Genomic DNA, 24,174 nt, shown 5'->3' on the forward strand with positions numbered 1-24,174 from the left:
GGCCGCCAGGACGCCAGGACCGTCCCCTCGGGGACAGCTCCGTGCCCCGCCCCGGCCCCCCAGCAACCCGCTCCCGAGTCGCAGCCATCTAGCCTCACCCGCGGCCCCGGGGCCCAGGGTCCTGCGCCCGCCCGCCGCTGCAGCTGTGGGATGAACAATGGCAGGAGGAGGCGCCGGCGTCCAGGGCTCTGGCCCTCTGCGACTCGCGGCCCGCCGGCTGCAGGCGAGCTGACTGACTAACCCACCGGCAGTGGGAGGGAACAAGTGAGCAAGCAGGAGGCTCCGCGGCGCGCCCTCCCGCCTTCCCTCTGCGCTGCTAGGCCGGCCCGGCCGGCAGCCAGCCCGCCCGCAGGCACCCGCCCCGCCCACTCTGATCGCCACAACATTGTAGTAAATTTCTATTGGACAGCGCCGGAGGGAAGGAGGGGGCCGGGCCAGCGGCCCCTCAGCCCATTGGATGAGGCCAGGTGGCTCCTCTGGCGCCCCAAACCCCCCTAGGCGGGTAAGGATTGGAGAGCGAAGGAAAAAAGAGGGGAAAAGGCTAGGGGGCTGGCCTCGTGTGCGCACGCGCAGGTCGAACGTGCTCTGGAGTCCGGTGCTCCCAGCCCCTGCAGCACCCACGTGGGTATTGAGGCAGCTAGTGCCCAAAACGAAGGTGAGGCCCTTTCCACCCAGAGGAGGGCCAGGTAAGAGGCTGAGACTTGAAATCCTCAGGGAAAGCGGAGGTTGCTGCCAGACTACTCCAGCCAACTGTCTCCTAATGCACCTAATGACTTCAGTTAAATCACTCAGCTTTTCTGGACCTCAGTTTCCCTTTCTAGTAACCTGACCATCTCTAGATACCATTCTAACCTTGACATTCGATTAGACTTTACCTCTTCTGGCAGATGTATAAGGAATGGAAACCTGAAATGGAGTGTTGTGGACACACCAAGATTTCACTTGTCTTCTGTGTTGAATGATCTCCTAATTCTGCCCTGGAACCCTCAAAATCACAAAAACCTAGCTGAACTCCGGGTTGCTCTGACAATTGCCCTATGTGCCTTTATTTCCTTTCAGAAGTTTCAAAGGTCCCTTGACCCTTTGCATTCCCTGCCAAGTTGGTCCCTGAACAGGCTGGGGCCCCACAGAGCAGAAAGTAGGCTCTGTTTTAAGCATGCTCCCTAAAAGGTAAAACAGGTTCTGCTATTTTCATTTTAGAGAAGAAGAAACCCAAGCAGAGAGGCTTAGACTTGCCAGGGTAAGAAGCCAGGCAATCTGACATCAGAGCCTGTATGTGCCAGCTACATTGTCTCTTGGTATCTAATCACAGCCCTCACAGCACAGCGCAGCCTCTAAAAACAAACTAGCTAGGTCCAGTTCCCAAACCCTAGCACTCCTAATTGTTACACCTTCTCTGTGCCTGTTCTGGACTCCATGAAAAGGGATGATAACAATTCCTACCTTGTAAGAGTTATTGTAGGAATTAAATAAGTTAAAATATGTGAAGTTCTTTGAATAGTGCCTAGGTCAGAGTAAGAGCTACATATGTGTTATGATCACTGCTATTTGGAGACTATAAAATAAGGACTGAGAGGTGTGGAGCTGGCTAACATAATAATAATACATTTGTTAAGCACTCAATTGTTGTCAGCACTGAACTGAGCATATTAAATGAATTATCTGTTTGAAACACCCTGAGAACCCCTAGAGGACCACCTGATTACCCTAGCTAAAACTGCCTCCACTCACACTCCCTTGCCCTGCTCTTATTTTGCTTCATAGCACTTACTTACTTCTACCTGACTCTGCTCCAATAATTGTGTATTATTTATTTGTTGTCTCTCTCAATAGGCTGCTGCAGTATAGACCCATTAGAATGCAAGCTCCAGCAGGGCAGGGACTTTGTCCTTCTTCATCTCATGAACAAGTTATTTTATGTATAAGGAAGTGAGGGTTTCTAAGGTCAGATGATTTGGCCAAAGTCATTCTGTATCCTAAGAATTAAGTCCCTCTTCTTAAATACTCTAGTACCCTGTCTCAGGTCCTCCAGTTCAGCCGTGCTTTTGTTTGAGGGAGTTCTAGCCCTACCACCAAATTCAGATTTATAAAAACCACTATTCTCTGCGCTATGAAGTGCTAGACAATGACACACCATATTGAAGAGGCTTGGTTGGATGCATGGAATGTATAGTATTTAACAAACATCACCCTGAAAAAAGGTAGGAGGTCTCAGGCTAACAGGAAATGGCCAATACAGGCTGTTGTATACCACTCTTAAATTCATAGTGCCATGCAACGCCACACCAAGAACTGTTAGGACAGGCTTTAGAATCTGAAGGACTTATATTCTAGTTCTGGGTTTTAATTCTTAGCCTGAAGATGAAAGAGCTTTGTAAATTGTAAAGTACCATCCACACAAAGGGAATTTTTTTGTTATTAATTAGGCAAACACCATCACCTGTTAAGTTAAATGCCCAGTCCCTAAGTATAGCTGGACCCAATGCATAATTGTTGGGGGTGAGGGATGAGTATTGCCCAATCTGAAGGCGGAGAACTACCCTTACTCATATGCCCATCTGTCCTTTCGAAAGAGGCCTCTGCAAACCAGACATTGAGTCCCAGCTCACCCTGCAGAGGCTGCCACTGGGTACCAAGGTTAAAGATCTCAAGCATCTCCGAAGCTAATCACCTAGATAGAAACTCAGTTTCTTGCCCTTCCTGCTCCATGCTCTCACATCTGGGTGGTGGCTGTGCCATGCTCCAAGCCCCAGGATGGGATCTCTAGGGGCCATCTCTATCCCGCCTGCCAGCTGAGCCTGCCACTGTCTCCCCCATCACCCCTCCTGTTCCTTCCTAGGGAATACAGGCCCCGCTAGCTGCCTGTCAGCCCCTGGAGCAGTCAAGGCCACTAAGGAAAAAAAACAAAGAAAAAAAGATGGCATGAAAGGGTCCTAATCCTCCCCCAGTGCAAACTGAGCTTCAGCAAAGCAAACACCAGCTGCATGGAAGAGGGTGAAATTAGATGGTGAAATTAGGTGGTGACCAGAGGAGGGAGCCTGGGAGGGTAGATGGGACCTCCAATGACCTGGAAGAGATGAGACTGAAAGAAAGCGGGGGTAGAGTGGGGGCACAGTTGGAGTCTGAGCCATTCCCAAATCTGGGACGTAGGCGGATTAGGGACACAGCTGGTCTGACAGCCCAATGATAGGCTCATGGAAAATATCTGTCTGTTGGGAGTGATGGCAAGAGATGAAGAGGGCTTTGAAAAGCTGGGCCCACCAGCAAAGTGCTCCGACCAGCCGCTGTTGAGTAAAAAACCAATCCTGGCACCAAAGGCGCATGAAGAGTAGAGCTTTCCATCCTGGTCATGAAACTGCAGTAATTTCAGACCTTTTAAACACAAATGATAACAAGGCGGGGGACAATTACTATTCATGCAGTGGTATGCCTTTCTATGGGATTATTTTTAGTAGTAGGACTTGAATTGTTCATAGAAAATATATAGTTAAATTAAAAAAAAAAAATTACAATCACCAAAAAGCCATCAGTCACAAATAACCATCGATATTTTGGTGGAAGACTTCCTTTCAAGTACCTTTTCTTGCAGATACTTTTTTCTTTATCTATCTATCTATCTATATATATATATATATATATAATAATTATCATATGAAATTGCTGATTTCATGGGTTAAAAATGATCAAATATCAGAAAAATTTACATGGTTCAACCTGATGCTTTTTAAATTTTAGATCATATATTTTTGGAACTTTTTTCACTTAACCATATATTATGACATTTACATCACCACATTTAACAAAGCCCTGTTATAGTATTATAGTAATAAGTGTATATTCCAAGATGTAGTTAAACCCAAATGTTGGACACTTAGGTCATTTCCCATTTTGTGCTCTTATATGATACCTGACAAACATCCTTTTATCTAAATCATACCCATGATTATTTTTCTAGGATGTATTGACAGCAGCATGTTTTTTCTGTTCTTTCCTAGCGCCGTGAAAGTTTGTTGAATTGAACACATAAAGCCATAAAACAAATCTCAACAACATGAAAGAATCAGCCTATTACCCCACACGAGGCTGCCTGTTCTGGCTGAGATGAAGGCAAAAGAGCTCACGCACACCAGGAAGGCTGTCTGAAAACATAGCCTGTTTTGGCCTCTTTGACACCACGCATTTTGCTTGCAAAATTACATTAAGATCTGTCGTGAAGAGTTTTCTGTACACAGTAAAAGCAAAAAACTAAATGTAAGTAAAATAAATATATTAGCGTTGACCACTGATGTCCTTTCTGCTGTGGAAACACGCCAGAACACAAGGGGCAGAAGGGAAGGAAGCTGACACTGTAAAGAGGGGCTGTGAATGGTTCTAAGATATTCCTTCCGGCCTCTGGATTCACCAAATGTTAGGACTGGACAGGGCCTTAGAGATCGAGACCAAGCGCTAACTTTTAAACAGTTTGAGAAATGGGTCCAGAAACAAGAAGGGACTTGCCCAAGGTCACGCAGTATAGGGGTAGCGAGCCTAAACTTGAACCCAAATCTTCCAGCCCCTACTACAGGATTCTGTTCACTGCCCTCTTCTAAGTTCAGTTACATTCCCCTTCCAAAGCTGGAGGCGAGGCCAAATTCCACAGCCATAAAACCTAGGAATGTCTGAGCTGGAAGGGACTTTAGAGGTAACTGATTATTAAAAATGATGACAACTACATTTATTAGGTGTCTGGCACATACTAAATACTTCATATGCATTATTGCATTCACCTTATACTGGGTTGGCCAAAAAGTCCATATAATTTTTTCTGTAAAATAAAAGACACATTTTTCACTTTCAGCAATAACTTTATTATTTGGATATTTTGAGTATGTCGGCTATCTCCCGCCATTGGATTCCAGTGGATCCAGTGGGTAGAGGCCAAGGGTGCTGCTAAACATCTTCCAATGCATAAGGCAGCCCCACAGCAAAGAATTATTTGGCCAGAAGGTCAACAGTACCAAGCAACTTCGCAAACCACTTTTGACACATTCGATCAGGTACAGCACCTTCTCTTTTCTTGTGTTTCAGTTGCATTTTAACTTTCCTAAAATAATAAAGCATAATATGCCAAAAATGTTGTGCATCTTCTTTCATTTTCAATATTAAAATGGCTGCACAAAAAAAATTCACCAATTTTGATAAGTTGTTTTAAATGCACACTGCTATGACAGCTGTCACGATACAATCTAACAAAACCATTTGAAATGAAGTTAAAGACAACTAACTAAGCACTACCAGAGCCCTTGCACAGCAAAAACTATTTGAACTTTTTGGCCAAGCCAACAGCACCCCTGCGAGATATTACTAGTTTCAACTACGGTTAAAGAAACTACAGCCTAGAACCTGAAACACAGTTGAACTAGTCATGTCTGTCACTGTCCTCTGCCCCACACCACCATGCCTAGTCGCACATACAAGAATCAACCAATGAATAGTTAATAAGCAGAACAACAAATTGATGTCTCTTTCTCTCTCTCTCTCTCTCTCTCTCTCTCTCTCTCTCTCTCTCTCTCTCTCTCTCGGTTAAAAAAGAAAAACTGTCCCTTGACCCCAAGGAAAATCTGTCATGACTGCTTCTGATTGTAGCCCTGAGACATTCAAGGAGGGACGCAAGCATCTGGCCTCTCATGACCCTCCCGCCCCCTTCCCTCACCAGCTGGAATGAGCCTAATGACCCTGATCCAGCAAAGCCTCCAGCTCACTCAAGCTTAACCGACTAATTCTCTCTCCCTAGGGCAGGGACCCCTCTCGGCTAGTGAATTTCCCAAGAAACACGGAATAGGCTCAGTGCCATCGGCTGCTGGAGCCCTTTCTAAAACTGGTCAAGTCAGCCTGGCCCACCTCTGGGAGAGGGCAGAGAAGGAGGAATAGGGAAGAAGGGGGCACTGGGCACCCAGAAATGGCCCAGCTGTGATTCACCCCAAGATCCTTGGAAGCTGCTGTGGCAGTGCAGCCCCTGAGGTGCCCATCTAGCGTTTAGCTCATCTCAATTTCCTAGCTTTCCAGAGACCCAGAGGGCTTCAGTGGGGAGGAAAGAGACAAATAGCTACAAATAACTTCTAGCCTTAGCTCTGCCAAAAGTTTACGGTGTGACCCTGGGTGAGTCACTTACCCTCTATCTTAGATCAGGCTGCCACAACAAAACACCGCAGCCCGGGTGGCTTAAGCAACAGAAATTCACTTTCCCACAGTTTCGAAGGCTGGAAGTCCGAGATCAGGATGCCAGCCTGGCTGGGTTCTGATGAAGGCTCTCTTCCTGGCTTGTAGGTGGCTGCCTTCTCTCTGTGTGCTTACGTGGCAGGGAGAGCCAGCTCTCGGGTGTCGCTTCTTATAAGGGTACTAATCCCATCACCAGGGCTGCTCCCTTATGTCCTCATCTAGTCGTAATTACCCCTGAAAGGTAATTACTTGCATCTCCATGATGGTCTTTATAAGACGACCAGCAAAGGTGGATTGAACACTCACTGTGGGCCTAGGCACCTGGCCTGCACCCTCCTATTTAGCTCTCACAGCAACCTGATGGCGTGAGCACTATTTTAACCCCACTCTATAGCTTTGGGAGCGGAAGTCAGAGAAGTGAAGCAGTTTGCCCCATGTTACACATTTGGTGCCCTTGTTACACCCCTACAGAAAGGGGTGTAGTTGAGAAGCCAGGTGTGTCTGGCTCCGGAAGTCTGTCCTCTGCCAACTATACTACCCTGCCTCTCTTTCTCAATGAAGCCAAGGAGGTGTCTTTACCTCTAATTGACAGATGAGAAAGCTGAGACCCAGAAAGAGGCAGTGGTCTGTGGGCCCCAGGTGACCCAACAACTCAGTAGTTAAGCAGGGATTTGAACCAGGCTCCTGAGTCCTATACCCAGGGTCATTTCCCCTACCCCTACTACCTGCATCCTGAGCATCGGAAAATGCCCCTCTCTGCTGGACACTGGGAAACACCTGGCATCCCCAGGGGCATAGGGAGCCCCCTCTATTTAGGAGTGTTGGGGAGAAACTTGGCAGAATACCACCTGGGGAAGAGAGCAGCTGAGCTGGTTATTCAAAGCGTCCCTAGCTGGGGCTACCTCCATCTGGGTGTCCCTCAGCCACCCAGGTAGAATCTTCCTTCCCGACCCAGGGAAGGGGGCAGTTACAGAGGAAGCTGCTCTGGGCCTGGGCCGCGGTGGCTGGTGCAGCTCTCTGCTGCAATTTCTGCTTTCTGGGGGAAAACAAAAGCTGGATCCTCTGAACCTAACTGCTAATTACCAATAATGACATAATAACCATCGTGGGCCCAACAGCCAAACAGCCTCAACTAGAAATACTGCATAGTTCGGGCTCAGAAACAAAACGTCTGGGGCACTCGAACTGAAACTGGTGCCCTGGCAGGAAATGTCAGGAGCAGAAGGGCTTCAGGGTTGACCCAGCCAAAGTCTTATCTGACAGATGGAGAGGATGGTGCCCACTCGTGCAGTTACTTATTGAGAATCTACTATGTGCTTAGCACAGTGCTAGACCCAGGGAGGAAAGGCTTTATCTATTTATTAATCCATTCCACAAATATTTACTGAGCGCCTGCCATGAACCACGCACTGTTCTAGGTACAGGGAATATAACACTGAATAAGACAAACAAAAATCACTGTCATCACTGAGCTTACATTCCAGTCAGGGGAGGCAAACAATACACAAATGTTCAATAAAATATAGCATGTTGGACAGCGATAGTGCTGTGGGGGAAAATATGCCAGGATGGAGAATAGGGAGTATTGCTGTTGCAACAGGAAAGAGTGTTACAATATTAAATAGGCTAGTGAGGAAGGGATTTACTGAGAAGGGGGCAAAAACAAAAAAATTAAGATGAGAGGACAGTCACAAAAGTATTCGGAGGTAGAATCTTCCTGGCCGAAGGGACCAGCAAGTGCAAAGGTCCTGGGGCAGAAGTGTGCCTGGTGTATTCGAGAACTTCCTTGACATCATACCTCCAGTCATTAACAGAACTGGGAGAGGAAAGGAATCAGACAGACTGATCACCCACTGTGCACTTGAATTCTCTCAAGCCTTAGGACAATTCTGGAGGTAAGGATCATGCTCGCTATTCCACCATTTTACAGTGGAGGGAGTGAAACCCAAAGAAAAAAGTAACTGATCCCACATCAAACAGCTAGAATAGATGGATCTATTTGACTCCAGCTTCCTCCAGCCTCCCTGCTCCCCTTCTCTGTGTCCTGTGTATCCAAATCCAAAATATTTGCTGAGTGAATGAATGATAAGGAATAAAACCTGCACATATCTCAAGCCCTGCCCTCTCGATGAACTGTTTTCTGATCAGTCATGACTGATTTTTTCTTCTTGTCTTCACTCAATCATGAGTAACAACAATAATTCCGATGTGCCACCTATACTCTGAGAACTTTCCCCAAATTATCTAATTTAGCCTTTGAGTAATCCTAGGAGAAGGTGCTAATATTTTTTCCCATTTTATAAGTGAAAAACAAAAACAAAAGATCACTGATGTAAAACAACTTGCTGTGCTGAAGGTACCCCCATTGGCAAGTGGTGGGGCTGGGATTTGAATGAAATCTGCCGGCTCCCAAATCCCTTTTTTTACCCCATCATATCTGTAGAAACCTCTGACATCACTCCATCCCCTTCCTTTTATAGATCAGAAAACAAACGCAGTGGCATTTGATCAGAGAAGGCTGCAGAAGGGAACTGTCCTCATGTGGCTTCTGGAAGGGAGATTGTGCAGGCACAGAGCCAGGAGGACAGAGAGCATCTGGGGGCAGGGGCCAAAACCAGGCCGCGGGTGAGGCTAGCGTGTTCCAGCCAACCAAAAGAGGGGGAATTTGGGGTAGGGGTGGGGGGAGACGCTGAGCCTCTGGCTTTCAAAACCAGTTTATTGGGTGTTATTTGTTCAACAAGAGACTGTATCAAAACGCCAAGTCTCTAGACTGGAAAGACGTAGGGCAGGGAAGACTCTTGGAGGCAGCAATTACAATAGCAATGGCACTGGCTACCTACCATTGAGGACTCGCAGAGCTGAGCACTGGACTGTGCTTCACCTGCATTTGCCGGTCCTCACAGTAAAATCAGCCCCTTACACAGCAGAGGAAACTGAGGCTCAGAGTAATACAGTGACCACCCAGGTCAGTCATCATATTGCACCCATTCATAGGATGGTGCAGAAAAGAGTCTAGAGACTTCGGTCCTGCCCCGTGACCTTGTACCATTAGCCACCTGCTCTGAGCTGAGGTTCTGTGTCTGTCCCAAGAAGGAATTGGTCGCCGGCCTCTACCGTAGAATCCAGGAGGCTCAGGGATCCAGGTCTGCCCAGACTATGGGGTCTCCCACGGATACAGAACTTCATACTTGCTCTTCTCCCAACCAGACAGAAAAAAAAGACCTGATTACCAGCTTCCAGAGAGAAAAAAATAAAATTGCATTTTTTTTCAAAGTATTTGTCCCTTTTTCAAGACTGCTGCTGGCTTTGGCCTCTAGCCAGGAAGAAGCTTCTAGGGTGGGAAGTTGGGAGGAGCCCAGGCCTCAAGACCGAGTGTCCTTGGGCCTGAAGCCAAGGGGAGCCAAGGGACAGGAGAGAGTGGGCTGGCGGTGGGCCAGGGCCCCTCTGGAGATTTGGGCTTTTTTCTTAATCCCTTCCTTCCTTTCTGGGCCAGATCAGGCTGCCAAAAGAGAGAGGGGAAGCAGTGGGTAGGACTAAGGGGACAGAGCAGTTCAAATCCTGATGCAATAATCCTTTTTACGTGTGTCCATTCCCTGTGCAAGGCCCCTCGTGGGGATTATCTTATTGAAGCCTCCACCCCTCCCTGTGAGGAAGGCCTGCTGTCCCCACTTCACTGAGGTGGAAACTAAGGTTCAGAGGGGACTGCAGGCCACACTACTTCTAAGTGGCAGCTGGTGGAGAGCCCAGGTGTTGACTCCAGAGAGAGGCAGCCACTAGGTTTGACTAAGGTCAGATGGGAAAGGAACAAGGAGAGGAGGCAGGCGAGGAACGGGGTGGGAAGGGCCCTGGCAGTCTCAGTGAGAACAGGCAGTTGTGAGGATGAAGGGAGGAGAGGGCAGCAAGTGATCATCTGCAAAGTGACTGTCTGCACAGCCCAGCTCGGTCAGGCCCTGCCTCCCCGACCAGCTTCTCTCCCTCCACCACCTGCCTCTGCCTTCACACTCTCGCCACACCAAACTACAGAACTCAGTCCCTGAGCACATTAAGTGGGTTCAAGCCTTCACACATGCTATTCCCTAAGCCGAGAAATTTGTTCCCTCCACCAACCACCGAGAGAGCTCTTATTCATCCTTCAAATTCCAGGTTAGATATCTGTTCACCTGATGCCTAGAAAGAGTTAACTACCTGCTGAGCTGGCCTTGCTCGGAAGTGCTTCACGCTGACCTGAATGAGACAGAGGAACCCTGTCTTAGTCATCTTTGTGCCCCCAAAACATAGTACACAGTCAGTGTTCAAGAAATTATTATTGTCTCTAATTACATTTTTATCACTGAGTCTTTCAGGCAGACAAAGCAGGCTTTCTTATATTTGCTCTCAAGGAGAGGAAAAGGAAGGCGAGAGAGAGTGACTTCAGAGGTCACGCAGACATTCGGTGACACTGGTTGCACTAGAAGCCAGGGCTTCTCTGTACCACACAGTCCCTGCGTGGCCCCTTCCCCAAAGAGCTGTCTTTGCTGCCAGACCTGCCGCCATCACCACAAAGGACCCCCTCCCCCAAGGCAAGAGTCGGGGGTGTGAGCCCTGGTGACCAGGGGCCTTGCCCAGTGTCTAGCTCAGACATAGGTGCTCCTGGGGAAACTGAGGCAGAAGGTGGCAAGGAGCAGACAGGTGGCATCCCCTGTCCCAGCCTGGCTCTGGTTCCTCCTCCCACCATGTCCCTCGGCCAGAGACCCCACCAGGCCCCAACACCCTCCAGACCTCAAGATTTCCCTCACCTCTTTTCTCACCTACCCCTGCAATCCACTATCACATCCCACTGGCTCAGCCCCCTAGACAGACCTCGCACGCACCCCACCGCTCCCCATCCCAGCACAATCCTTGCCCCATATCTCAGCATCTCTCTCCTGGAGACTTGCCTCCATCCCTCCCCTCCTGTTCATCCTCCACACCAAGTGATCCTCCCAAATACAAGCCTGACCATGTCATTCCCCTGCTTAATATCGGATGCCTCCCCATCGCCCTCCAAGTCAAGTTCGCCAATGCTCCTGAGCCCAGCGCTCCAGCCCCAATTCCCCGAGTGCAGGTCATGGCTCCATAGGTCAGCAAGGCGGTTCCTGCAATGAGGAGCACTGCTTCTGCTGGACTTTGCCTGAGAAGGTGTCCACATTTCACACTTTAGTGCATTGGTCAAGGTGGAGTTGGTGGATTCTGTACCCTTCTCCCCAAAACCAGACTCTGAGCTCCCAGGGAGGTAGGGGGCAGAGACAACACAGATTCGTCTCTGTGTCCCATGCCCTGTGACAGACCGGGTATTAGTGAATGCAGGTGACGCGGTCAAAGCAGATGGCTAGGTGACTAGATGACCTTTCAAGAGGTCTCCTCCCTCCCTTCACCTCACAGGTGCCTTTCAGAACCTGTCAGACTAGCTTGCTCCCTGCCTGTCTCCAGCAGACCCCTCCCAGACATGGTCTCCACTGTCGGAAAAGGGATATCTTTATAATCCCAAAATTATACTCATAATTACACCTACAATAATAACACTAATTACCATCATTGATTACTCACCGTGTGCCTCATATGCATTATTAATCCTCAAAAGAACTCTCCATGATCTAGAAGATAGGTGGGTTTTTTGATTATCCCCATTTTACAGGGAAGGAAACTAAGGCTCCAAGAGGTCAAATATCTTGCCCAAGGTCACAAGATAAGTAAGCAATAGATATGGAATTCAAAGCCAGGTCTGTCTGACTCAACCACTATGGTGTCTGGCTTTCTCCTGTTTTCAGTTGTCTTTTCTCTTCAAAACTCTCAGAGCAGCAAGCCTGGGAGGAGGTACTGTGTGTGTGCATGCGTGTGTGTGCATGCGTGTGTGTGCATGCGTGTGTGCGTGTGTGTGTGTGAATGTATTCACTCAGCAAACATTTCAGCAGTTCCCGCTGGCCCTGTGCTGGGCGCTGGAGATGAACACAGATGACTCTGCCTCCTTGGGGGAGATAAGAGAGTCTCACACTAAGAATTTGGGCTTTGGGGTGAGCAGCCTTGAGACTGAGCCCCAGCTCCACCCCTATATAACTATGTGACTTTGGGGAACTCACTTGGTTTACTCGGCACCAGTTCCCTCCTCCATAAAGTGGGGATCATAATGCCTGACTCCCTGGGAGGACTAGATGAGATAATGTGTCTAAAATAGCATAAACAACCAGTCCAGCATATCAGACATATCCAATAAATGGCAATAATACATATAATGACTAGAGATTCTCTGGATCCCTAGGCTGTGGTGGGATTAATTCTCCAGGGCCCTCCCTGGAGCCTCCTCAGCCAGACCCAAAGAGTAATAGCAGTGTTAATGCCTAACCCACCCAGTATCTCATTAAATAATTCTTCCAGGGAAGCGTCCCTTATTAAGCCTAGTTTGTAGGTTTGGCAATGGAGGCCCAGAGAAGGTAGGTTACTGAATCAAGTCACACAGCAAAAGAATGGCCACACTTGGACTTCCACTGAGCTACTTGTACACTAGGCAGAGCCCAGCCCTATCCCAGGGCCCTGACCAGGCTGCTGAGGAGTGTGGGGCTCCTGCTTCCTAGATTCTAGCCCCAGCGAGGTGAGAACTTAAAAGGAGGAGAAAGGAGCCAAAAAGAGGGGCCCTTTACTTGATCCCCTTCCAAAATGAGCCCAGGGCTGGGAGGAAACCACCAGTGCCCACTCAGGCCCTGGGCTGGGCACTTCTCCTTGGCCATGCCTTTGTAGGGGAAGTGTTATGATATGCACGTCACAGATGAGGTCTCCTAGATTCAGGGAAGTTAAAGATTCGTCCAAGGTCACGGAGTGAGGGAAGTAGAAGTACGGGGAGGCAGAGCCTCTCCTCACCCCTCCCATCTTTAGCCCCAGATCTCCCCAGCCCTCCCTCTCTTCTGAGGAAACCGAGAGGCTCTGCCACTCCCTCCCCCAGGCCCCTTGCTGCTGACTGATGGACGTGGTACTCAGCCACACACTCATTCGAAGGACCCAGAGCTCACTTCACAGAGCTCTGCCCCTCAGCCTCAGGAACTCAGTCTAGTGAGCAAAGAGGAAACCCACATTCATGAGCCCTTATGATGCTGGGCACTTTGTATCTATTAGCCTTTTAATCCAATACAAAGAACACTGATGGGCATAGTGGCACTTAATGAATAAACAGGTTCATTCAGAAATATTCATTGAGCACCTACTACCTGCCACTATATCCTCGGTGCTGGGGCTACAGCAGTGAACAGTTGAACAAAAATCCCTGCCCTCATAGGCATTACATGAAGAAAAGAACAAACATACCTGTGTTGGGTAGAAGCTAATATTTCTCATCCCATTTCACAGATGAGAAACTGAGGTGCAAAGATGCACCCAGCTACAAGTGGCAGAACAAGGATTTTATTCCCGTCCAGTCTGGCCCCGAAGACCCTTGTATCGTATCATGGGACCCCCCCAAATCACAGCAGTGTGTTGAGCATCAGGAGTGAAATCAGCGGGTTGTGGTAGGATCCCACAGTACTCTCTCAATTCTTCCGTCCCTGCCCCTGGCCTCCCTTCACTCCTCCTAGTGGCCCCAGAGCCACGGGACATGCATTAGAATCAAGCCCACAGGGCGGCCACTTAGCCAACCAAGTACTCACCCAGAAGAAGCCATCGGGGTCGTGCAGCCAATCAGGAGAAGCCATGGAGCCATCGCCACATGGAAGCAAAGGACAGCAGTGAGACACAAGTACCACCAACAGACAAACTCTTTGGGGCCCCCTCTTCGGCCTGGGCCTGGGCCAGGGGTGAAACTCTGCCCTCCCTCCACCTCTGCTGGGGCCCTGCTGGGGCAGACGGCCCCTCACACAGCAATCTGACCATGTGATAATCCACCCTGAGCTCATCTGGACGCCCAGGGCACAGCCCACTGGAGGCAGCAAGATCCCTAAGGACAAATACTAACTGAGCACCTACTGTGTGCCAGGTGTTGGGGCTCAATATAAAGAAAATAGACACAATCCCTGTCCTCGGGGAGCTGGCAGTGCAGTGAGGACCCAGTCACGTGGTATTGACTGATTACAGCTGTGCTGAATGCTCCAAGGTGGAAACCTAAGAGTTTGGGTTCAAACCCTGGGCCTACCAGTCACAAGCTGTATGATATTGGACCTATTTCTTAACTCCTCTGTGACTCAATTATTCATCTGTACAATGAAAATAGCATTAGTACCAACCTCCAGGGGTGTTATGAGGGTTAAATGAGTGACTATATGAGGGACCTCCAAAAAAAAGATTTTATTTATTTTAAAAGTGTGTATTTATTCTCACATGTTTAAACTTCAGTCGCCTTCAAAGTACTCTCTATTTGATGCAATACACCTATCAAGACTTTTCCTCTGCTCAAAACAGTTTTGACTCATTGATTTTGATGCCTCTTATTGCTTCTGCTGTTTTTTTGTTTCACCTCTTCTACATCGGTTTCCCTTTAAGGAGTTTTTTCATCCCGGGAAACAACAAAAAAAAGTTGCTGGGGGAGAGACTGGGTGATAGGGGAGGTGGGGCACGGGAGTCATGCCTTTTCGGTCAAAAACTGCTGAGCCTCAGTGAAGTGTGGGCCAGTGCACGCGTAAATCACCCATCGAGAAACGGGCAAATGCATTGAAAGAGTCTTAAAAAAAGTCACTGAAGCCGAATGTAGCCTCTCACTACAACGCCAGCTGGTGCACTATGACACAGACACACACTCACCTGGCGGGGAAAGCCTGTACTGCAAGGGGCCCACCCCCCAGAAGATAATTCTGGGGCCGTGGGGGGGTCCCCTCTCATACATAAAACGTTTTGCACAATGTCTGGCACACAGTGAACTGTCCGTCAGTGTCAGCTGCTGTTACCCCAGGGAGCTGTAGGCATGGGTTTTAGAGGGACTGAGAATGGGTCAGGCCACCGCCTGCCTGACAAGGTAGAGGTTGAAGGAGACAGTGAGAGCTGAAGCTCTGAGCCCAGTGCCTGACACATGGTAACTATTCAATAAACAGTGGTGGCGTTCTTACAGCTGTTCTCCGCACTTCACCAGCATAAAGCACCTCAGCAGAGGTGCTGTCAGAAGTGCCTTCTCCCCTCAAACACACACCCAGAACTGCAGCTTTGTACTGAAAGTACCCCGCACCCATATTCTCACCTGATTCCACAAATGCCTGATCTCCTCTGACCTTCGCAATAACCCAGGAAGTGGACAAATGGGAAATTATTATTATACCCATTTTACAGATGATGGCGGTGAGAGGGTACTCACTCCTCTGTGTGTTTCTGGCCTCGTTACGTGGTCAAGCCAGGATTCCAGCTGGCATCTGCCTGGATTTTGTTCTGCGGGTCCTTGTTTGCTCCTTTCCCTGCAGTCTCTGCAGCACTAGCTGCACAGCCCCAGACAAGCCTTGGAACCTCTCCAACCTCAGGCTCTTCATCTGAAATAGCTGCCAGCCCAGGATCTGAGCTGTTCCCAACCCAAACTCTTCCTCCACGGGCTCACTGCTACCCCAACCCCACCTCTAACCTTTTACCCCATCATTGACTTCAGTCATGAACCCATGAACCCAGAAATGTCTGCACTCAACTACTAAAATTCAAGTTTTACCGATGAAGATACTGAAGTTCCAAGTTGGCCACAAAACCAAGGTTGCCTTTTAGTGCCCAGCTCTTGCACCTGGCTGTCTGGGGAAACTTCCGGTGGGGCTCTGACCCACAGGATGCCCCTTCTGCTCCTTCCCCCAAACCAGGCGCAATTGGGCACTGGCACAGCCTGTGCCCAGCTCCCCACCTGAATACACCAGAGCTCCAAGCTCAACCAGCAGGGGTCAGGCAGGTTCCAGAAGTTAAGGGATAGGCAATATGGACACAGGTAAGGGTGAGTACCTATAGAAGAGAGGCTTCCCCTTTTAGTGAGTCTGGGCTTTGAAGTCAGACAGATCTAGGTTCAAATCCCAGCCTGGGCACTTCCTAGCTGTGTGACTTTGGTCAAGTTGATTCATTTCCCTGAATGCCTGTGAAATAAAGATAATTCCTATTTCCTCATGAGGTTGTAAGGATGACATCAGTTAATAATGCATATGGAAGGCTTAGCACAGAGTTCCATGTACAGTAAGTATGGCTCTCATTATGCTTAGAGAATGTAGGCCAAGAAAAGGACTTGGGGGCACACCACACCCAACCTTGCCCTTGCCCTACACTGTCCACTGCCCCTTATGTGGGTGAGGTAGGGGGTGGTCTAAGTCCCAAAACAGGAACTGGAGACTACAGCAATGGGGGCTGTAAGACCGTTAGAGACTCCAGGTTCGTCTCCCCCTCTCATTTCCCGGAAAGACAAAATGAAACCCAGGGAGAAAAGTAATTGGTCCACAGACTACAAGGAGGTAAAACCCTGCCTCCTTTCATAAAAATCTGAATCTTAGGACCTGGGGAAATTCTGAGTGTGCCCCACCCAGGGACGATTATAAAGATTCATTCTGTTAGCCCCTAGCAAATGTCAGCTCACCATAACCTGTATGGTGAGCCCTGCACAGGTATCCTGTTCAGCTCTGAGGCTAGGAAACCTCTATGGTACACAGTAGGTACTCAAGAAAGGCTTAGGGTATAACCCTATGAAGTTTCTCTGTGGTTCCATGGCTTTGCTCAGGCTCTCCCTCCAGGGGTTTCTCCTTGTTATCTCTCTTCAGTCACTCCCACCCTGGCCTCCGTCTCACCCTGCAGCCCAGGTCCCATAAACTGGGCCCAACCCCAGCCAGCAGAGTTCTGGGCCTCCAGAGGCCTGTACAGTGTCAGCACCTTCCCAGCCAGACCGGGATGTTCCTGCTCAGCACAGCTAGCCGGGCTCCTGGCCAGGATCCACTATGCAGAGGGGGTGCTGGCTCTGCCCTGGCAGAGGCCCCACCCCCACTGGCCTGGGGCGTGGGGCAGCCTGGGAGCCCTAGGAGCCCTGGGAGCTTCTATCAGCACCACTGGGGCCTACAGAAGGGACACCAGCCTGGTCTAGGCAGCACGGGGATGAGCCGATCAGCAGACAGACAGGTGTGGGCTTCCTCACCTCACTGAGTATCACCTACACACCCAGGTGCTCCACCTGTATCCCACATTGCTGAGACCTGGCAGGTCCTACCTGGTTCTGCTATACACACAGAGGAAACCTCAGGGCTTCTCCACTCCATTCCTCTCTTAAAACACCTCCATTGGCCAGCTCCCAGACCTGCTACCACTCTGGTCCCGCACACTCATTACCTCATTCGATCCTGCTCATGCCTGTGAGACCCAAATTATTGACTAAGAAGGAACCTGGGACTCAGAGAGGTAAACTGACTCACACCACAACATCACACAGCAGGAAAATGGCAGAGCCAAGATTCGAACCCAGTTCTGCTGCATGAAAAACTTATGGGACACAGGATGTCCCCAACCCTCCCTCTTCTCCACTTTCTACAGCTTCTGGATCCCCTTCTTCCCAAAAGTTCTACCTCCTCCCCCATTCCTAGTCAGAATTAAGAATTCCCATCTCACGACTGCTATTACACCTTGTTGACCTGCCCAACGGCAGCAGGGCACAGGAGTTATTTCTGAAGTGTCTGTCTCTGACACACAGAAAGGCCTTGAAGGCAGAGAGTAATCCCAGTAGGTGGTCCTTAGACCCGATAGTCTGTACCTTCTATCTCCACCGCCCCCTTCCCCCACCCCCACACAAAAGTCCTCTGGCCTCCTGCTGTTGATCTCCCCATCCCCCGCCTCCTGCTCAGCCTAGCCTCCAGGCCTGTAACTGGGGTGACTGTGGGGAGCTCACTGAATCCTCAGGGGCCCTGTGCCAGCGCTCTGGCCCCACCCTCTCCCCTTCCGTAGCTGGGGATCTGACCCAGACCTGACACCAGGCAGTTCTCACAGGGACTCCCAGCTGCCCTAAGCATCAGCCCCAGCCCGGAGCTCCTCAAGCCTCCTTCTTCTAGAGAGAAGGGCTCCAGAAACACAGAAGGGGAACACTGCCTAAAACACTGCCTAAAGTCAGCCACTCCCTCCCAAGTGAAGCTATGGGCCTAGCAATAACATCCCCCAAACCTACCGGGATAGTTCTCCCCTCCCCTCTTCTGGAGCAAACTTGGGCTGGGGTCTGTCTGGGCAAGTCCCCGCCTCTAATTTGTCGGAGGGGAGAACTGTTCTACCTCTAAGAAGTGGGGTCTGCCAGAAAGTGTAGGCTAGGACAAGAAAACTCTAGTAGGAAAACAGAGGACAGGGAGAGGGAGAAACTGGGGACCGGGCTACACAGAGACCAGAGATGAGAGACACGGGGAATCGGGGAATGAGAGGGAGCAGGAATCTACGGCCAACAGAGAGACCAGGGAGAGACCAGAGAGAGAGGGAAGTCCCCTAGACCAAGCCTGGAAGGGCGCGTGCCGGGCAGTGCCGGAGCCCCAGCTCGCGGGTCCCGCAGTCCGGAAACTCAAAGTCAGTTACGTAAGGACCGGAGTGGGGCGCGGGACCCGGGGCTCCGGGTGCCCCGTCCCGGGGGGCGCCTCCCGCACTCCCATGGGCTCCTGCCCGCGCCACGGAAGATCCAGCAAGAGCCTGCGGGGCGGTCAGGGCGGGGTTGGGAGGAGGGGACCTTCGGTTGCACCACTCCGCAGAGGCCGGCCGGCGGGAACCAAACCCAGGACCCCCGCCCCAGACAGGCCCGAGACTCGCTGCGACCGTCAGCGGCAGGAGTCCAGCTCCGGACCCGAGCTCCCGGTCCTCCTCTTCTGTCGCCAGTGCCCCTCCCCGCACCCTGAACTTGGAAATGCCGAAGACCCTCTGGACCCCTACTTCGGACCTTGGAACCCGAGGCCCCTAGACACCCCTACACACACACACACACACACACACACACACACACGCTCCTGACCCTTACACTCAGTTCTCTCTGGTACCGGGACGGCCTGGGCCCTTGGGAGTGGGTCCATCTGGTCTCCTCCCGTCCCTCCCGGAGACCCGGGGAAGCTCCGTGAGTGGTCCAGGCTCACCTGTGCCGGACGGGGCGGGGAACTGGCCGGGCCAGGCCGAGCCGGGCCGCGTTCTCGCTGTCCTCCGTTCTCTCCCTTTAAGAGGTTCCTGCCACTTTGCCCGGCTGGGGGCCTCCACCTGCACTGACAGGGCAACTCTGGCTGAGGCCCCGCCCCCAACCCGGGAGGCCTCCCGATTGGCATGAGCAACTGTCAATCGGCGGGGCGGTGGAGAGGACTGGGCGGAGGAGCGCGAGCGTAGAAACCGGGAAGGGGCGGGGGCTGCAGGTGCGGCAGAACCCGGACGCCTAGCCCGGGACAGCCGCGTGTTAACCTCAGAGGTTCAGGGGAGGGTTGAGCAGGAAGCTACTGGATTGGCTAGTATGGTCTCTGACGTCATGTGCAAAAGTATGATGCAATTTGCCATGTGGTGCTGCCCCTAAGGGCAAAAAGGGAGGTAGGAGGGTAGTTGTCACAGGGAACCTAAGGAAGTGTGACCTTGGCGAGACACCTGGATCACCTGCTCACCATTTCATCCTGTATGACCTTGAGCAAGTCACTTCTCTGAATCTGAGTTTCCTCAACGATAAACCTTACTATGACTTCCTGAGATTAGCAATATAGCAAGCATAGCTCTGGCACACAGTAGGAGACTCCGTGAATGCAGGTTCTGGTCCCTCTCATTCCCATCTTGCACTCTTCTCAGAGACTTTCCCCTCCTGCTGGTCCATCTTGGTGCTAGAAGTGGCTTATATAGTCAGGGACCCAAGTCTCCTCGCCTCTACCTCATTTCAGACCTGTGCTCAAATAAGCTGAATGGCAGGAAACTCACCACCTTCCAGGCTGGCCTCATTCATTTCAAAACCGTCCTGAGACTTCAAAAGCTCTCCCTAAAATTAAGGCCAAATCTGCCCTCTATGATTTCTGCCCACAGAGAACAAACCTAATCCCTCTTCTATGTAGAGGTATCACAGAATCATAGGATATTTCAAGTCAGAGAGCTATGGAGAGCTTACCACTCTTTTGCACAAATGGGAAAAACTGAGGCCCACTGTGGGCAAGTAACATCCTATGGTTCAGTGGTCTTTCTGTTAGATGGGCTCTGGAATCAGGCTGCCTGGGTCTCAGTCTTCAATGGCGCCACTCACTAACTGTGCATTATTTTGGGCAAGCTACTAACCCTCTGCAAGCCAGTTTCCTCCTCTGTAAAATGGGGTTAATAAAACCCCATTCATCAAAAGGTTGTTGTGAGAATTAAATGAAATAATCCATGTAAAGTACTGGGAACAGTGCCAATCTCAGGGTAAGCATCCGAAAAATGGTTAACATTTGTTATAGTGACTGATGTTAAGGTTATATCAGGATAATAAGTTCATGTGTTGTCCCATTCCCACCCTCAAATTTGCTGAAGCCTCCTCTGAGTCAGGTCTTCTTCGAGGCCCCAAGACCCTGGTCCCTGCCTTCATGAAGGGTCACAGAGGAGGGTCTGACTGAGGCGCCAGATCTAAGGGATGCTTTCTGATACAAGCGGGTGGGCTCCAACACATCAGAAAAGACTTAGTTCCCTTAACCAGAAATATGGACAGTCGGGACCCTGTCAGTCCCTAGCCCTGTGGACCCTGGGGAAGGCTGACCTACACGCCCAGGCTCCCGAGCATAGTGACACACCTTCCACCTGTCCACATTTTCACTTGCCCACCAGGTGACACGGCCTTGTGGTGAATTAAGGGCTTGGGATTTGGTGGCCGTTGTGTTTTGGCTCTGTGTTTTACCAGCTTTGTACCTTGGGGCAAGTCACTTTCTCTCTGGGGTAAAAGGACTAATAATAGCCCCAACTCTACATAGAGCTGTTGCGAAAATTAAATGAGAGTTATGTGAAAATACATGTGCAAATACCCAGTAGTGGATCTATTACTATTTTTAATTGCTCCCACAAGTATTCTCGCACCCAGGAGAGAATGCCTTGATTTAGCCTCAGTAAACAGGGGGTTCCTCTCCAGCTCCCCCCATTCTGACTCAGGTCTTCAACCGAAGGGGCGAGGCAGGCGCAGGGAATCCCCGCAGCAGCCGGGAGTACACTTAGGAGCGCCACAGGCCACGCCCCCTCCCTGATTGGGGTGGGCAAGTGGCTCCGGCTGCGCCTTGGGCCGAGCTGCCTGTGCGTGACTCAGCAGGGCCAGCGCCTGCTCTGCCTGATAAGGATGTGTGCTTGTGAACATGTGTGCGTGTTGGGGATGGCCAGGAAGGGCTCTGTCTCTGAGTTTGTGAGTGAGAAGCACATGTAGGAGTGTGTTTGTGATCTTGATGTGTCTCTCATCTTTGTGTATTTGTGTGTATGGGAGTGCATCTGTGTGTGTGTGAAGGTGTGCTCATGTGTTGGTGAGTTTGCATAGAAGGTGTGATTCTGTGTGTGTCTGTCTCCATGTGTCATATAAAAAGGTTTCCCCCAACCCTGTTCCAGGGCCTGAGGACCAAGAGAGCTCTGCCCTGCCCCAGGGGCCTCTATGTCCACACAGCCTGCGTTTCTTATTGAGGTGCCTTGTGTACTTGTAAGGGTGAACGTGGTCTTGTTGGCCACTGCAGAGGTGAGGCTGGGGGTGCTTTCACCCCTGCCCCACTGCCTCTGCCTGTGAAATCTCCACCTCCCTCCCCTGAATATTGGAGGCAATTTGCTACCTGAGATGCTCCTGGTGAAAGGAGACCTCCGGAGGAGGCAACTGACAGTTAGTGATCACTATTGTACATGCATTCTCTCATTCGATCCCATTGAATCCTTACAGCCAAAAAAAAATTCTGAAGAGAGTGAGACTCAGAGCACAAGTGACAGCAGGCCAAGGTCACAGAGCTCTCAAGTAATGGAGGGTGTGAAGACTGACAGGCAGATCTTCCCCTTGAGTGGAGCACCCAGTTCGCCTGAGGCCTGTGGGGGGCCTGATAAGCTTGGGGGCAGGAAAAGGTACCTGTTTGTGTCTTCCCCGCCTTCTCCTCTGAGTTGCCTGGGCCTTCAGCCAAATCCTTATCCTTCCAGAGCCTGGACACTGCCACCGGCTTCAACTGGGTGACTGAGTCTTGAGTTGGGTGATAAAGAGGCCAGGAGAGTGAGTGGCTGGGGTGGCTGGAGGAAAGGACCAAAATGGGACCATCTGTTCCTTCAACAAATCTTCTTTTAACACATGATTAAAAACTGACCACTACCCTGCTCAGTCTGAGAGGAGAGGAGTCACGCGACCAGGCCGCAGGGAATGGTGGAGACTGAGGAGAAGCTCAGGCCGGAGGCCGGGGGTGTGGCTGGAATCTGTTACTGGTTTGAATCCTGATTTCACCATTTACTGGGCATGTGACCTGGCCAGTCACATAATTCTCTCCCAGTTTGTCTCCTCATCAGTCAAATGAGGTAATGGTGCTCGTCCTGCCTGCCTTTCCTGACACTAGAAGGGAAAGCCATTTGTAAACTGAGAGCTGCTCTCCATGCTTAATGGACATTTCTGTTGTGAGAAGGCCCTAAAGCAACTGTCTACCCAGAGCCCAGAGGGAGGACACGATCCCCTGTGAGGGATCCAGGAACAGTGAGTACCTAGAGAAGGTGACCTTCAGCTAGACTTCTTTTTAAATATAAAAATGTAATGTTTATTCCCAATTCTTCTGTTTACCCCAGCTAGACCTTCAAGGATGGATTTTCACTATATGAAAAAGGAAGAGGGCGTTCCAGGTAGAGGAACAGCCTGCACAAAGGCCTGGAAGGGGAATAGTGAGGATGGGGTCCGGCAGCAGAAAATGGTCTAGAACATCATGAGACCAAACTGCGGAAGAGCTTCCATGTCAGGTTAAGACCAGGGCAGGTGGGGCGGGGAGAGCTACTGACATATGGGGGTAACCAGGGCATCTTTGAGGCAGAGACAGCCATGTTCAGGCTGGGGTGTGGCAGGCACAGGGTGGGGGTGGGGGGTAAAGAGGAGGAGAGGGAGAATTGGTGGGCAGTTCCAAGAGGCCTCTCCTCTGAAGGATCTATTTCAAGCCTGGGGCAGACCCGCGGGATAACATTCAGGTGAGCAAGAGGCTGCAGAGCCCCCTTCCAGGGAGAGATGGGTGTTGGCAGGGACGGAGAAAAAGCTGAGCCAGATGTCCCATTCCAAGGAGGCATGCATGGGCACAGAGGGGGCCCACCAATGAACGTCTAAAGGCTCAGAAAGACCCCACCATCCAGGAGTTCCTCTGGGTTTGCCACAGTGTGGAAAGGTGGCCACTCCCACCAGGAGATCCCCTTCCCAGGGAACCGGTCGTTTCTGGAAGCCCCTGTTGAAACAGCAACGGGTGTCGATGACTGGTTTACTATGTATCTGCCGGTCCCACTAACCACTCCCATCAAATATCCCTATCTTATGAGTGAGTAAAATGAGGCTGCGAGAGGCAAAGTGATTTGCTGGCCATCACACAGCTAGTAAATGACAAGGCCAGGCCTAAAGGCTGCGCTCCCTGTTTCCTGAGAGGGCAGGAGGTGTTGGGGAAGCTAAGATTCTGGCTCTGTGGCTTGGAAACCCGGGAGAAACAAGCTCCGGGAGAAGGAAAGAAGGGGTCTGCCGCCACCTGGTGGTTATAGAGCCACTTGGGAAGAGCCGCAGAGCCCAGACGTTCTACCCCGGGATGGAGGCGCTGCCTTGAGGGCCTGTGTGCCGGCTCCGAGGCAGGGGGCTGTGGTGAAAAGAGGGGCTGTCCGTGGGACTGCCCTGGATTGTTGCTCCAACTCACCACAATATATGAGACCCCAGGCAAGCCTCCTAACCTTGCTCCTCATCTCTTCCCTCAGGACCTCTGAGAAGACTGAAAGAGGTAGTCTTTACTCCTTGCAAAGGCCCTCCAGAGCTATGATGCTCTTGCAACCTTTTCATTTGGGAGAACCAAGGACCCCGTGGTAAGTTCCAGGATCGTGGGGCTGGAAGCTTATATGGGGGCCTCTCTAAGAAAAAGAAAGCTAAGAATA

The 24,174-nt window shown here is 50.6% G+C and overlaps 1 protein-coding gene across 3 annotated transcripts in view; it reads right to left on the reverse strand.

The window, feature by feature from the left end:
• EPB41 (erythrocyte membrane protein band 4.1) overlaps window positions 1–19,364 on the reverse strand; it is a 171,506-nt gene extending 152,142 nt beyond the window's left edge. Inside the window, exon 1 of one of the 3 annotated variants that reach the window (XM_037149213.2) lies at window positions 19,218–19,364. The gene's annotated coding sequence lies outside the window, so the exon portion shown is untranslated. Of the gene's footprint in view, window positions 1–98; window positions 240–19,217 lie in introns of those variants that run through there. The other 2 variants (XM_053660414.1, XM_037149207.2) reach the window with 2 other exon arrangements.
• Window positions 19,365–24,174: the final 4,810 nt, after the last annotated feature.

This window comes from Artibeus jamaicensis, unplaced genomic scaffold (genome assembly GCF_021234435.1).
Source record: "Artibeus jamaicensis isolate MK-2021 breed Jamaican fruit bat unplaced genomic scaffold, CSHL_Jam_final scaffold_847, whole genome shotgun sequence".
Classification (NCBI taxonomy): domain Eukaryota; kingdom Metazoa; phylum Chordata; class Mammalia; order Chiroptera; family Phyllostomidae; genus Artibeus; species Artibeus jamaicensis.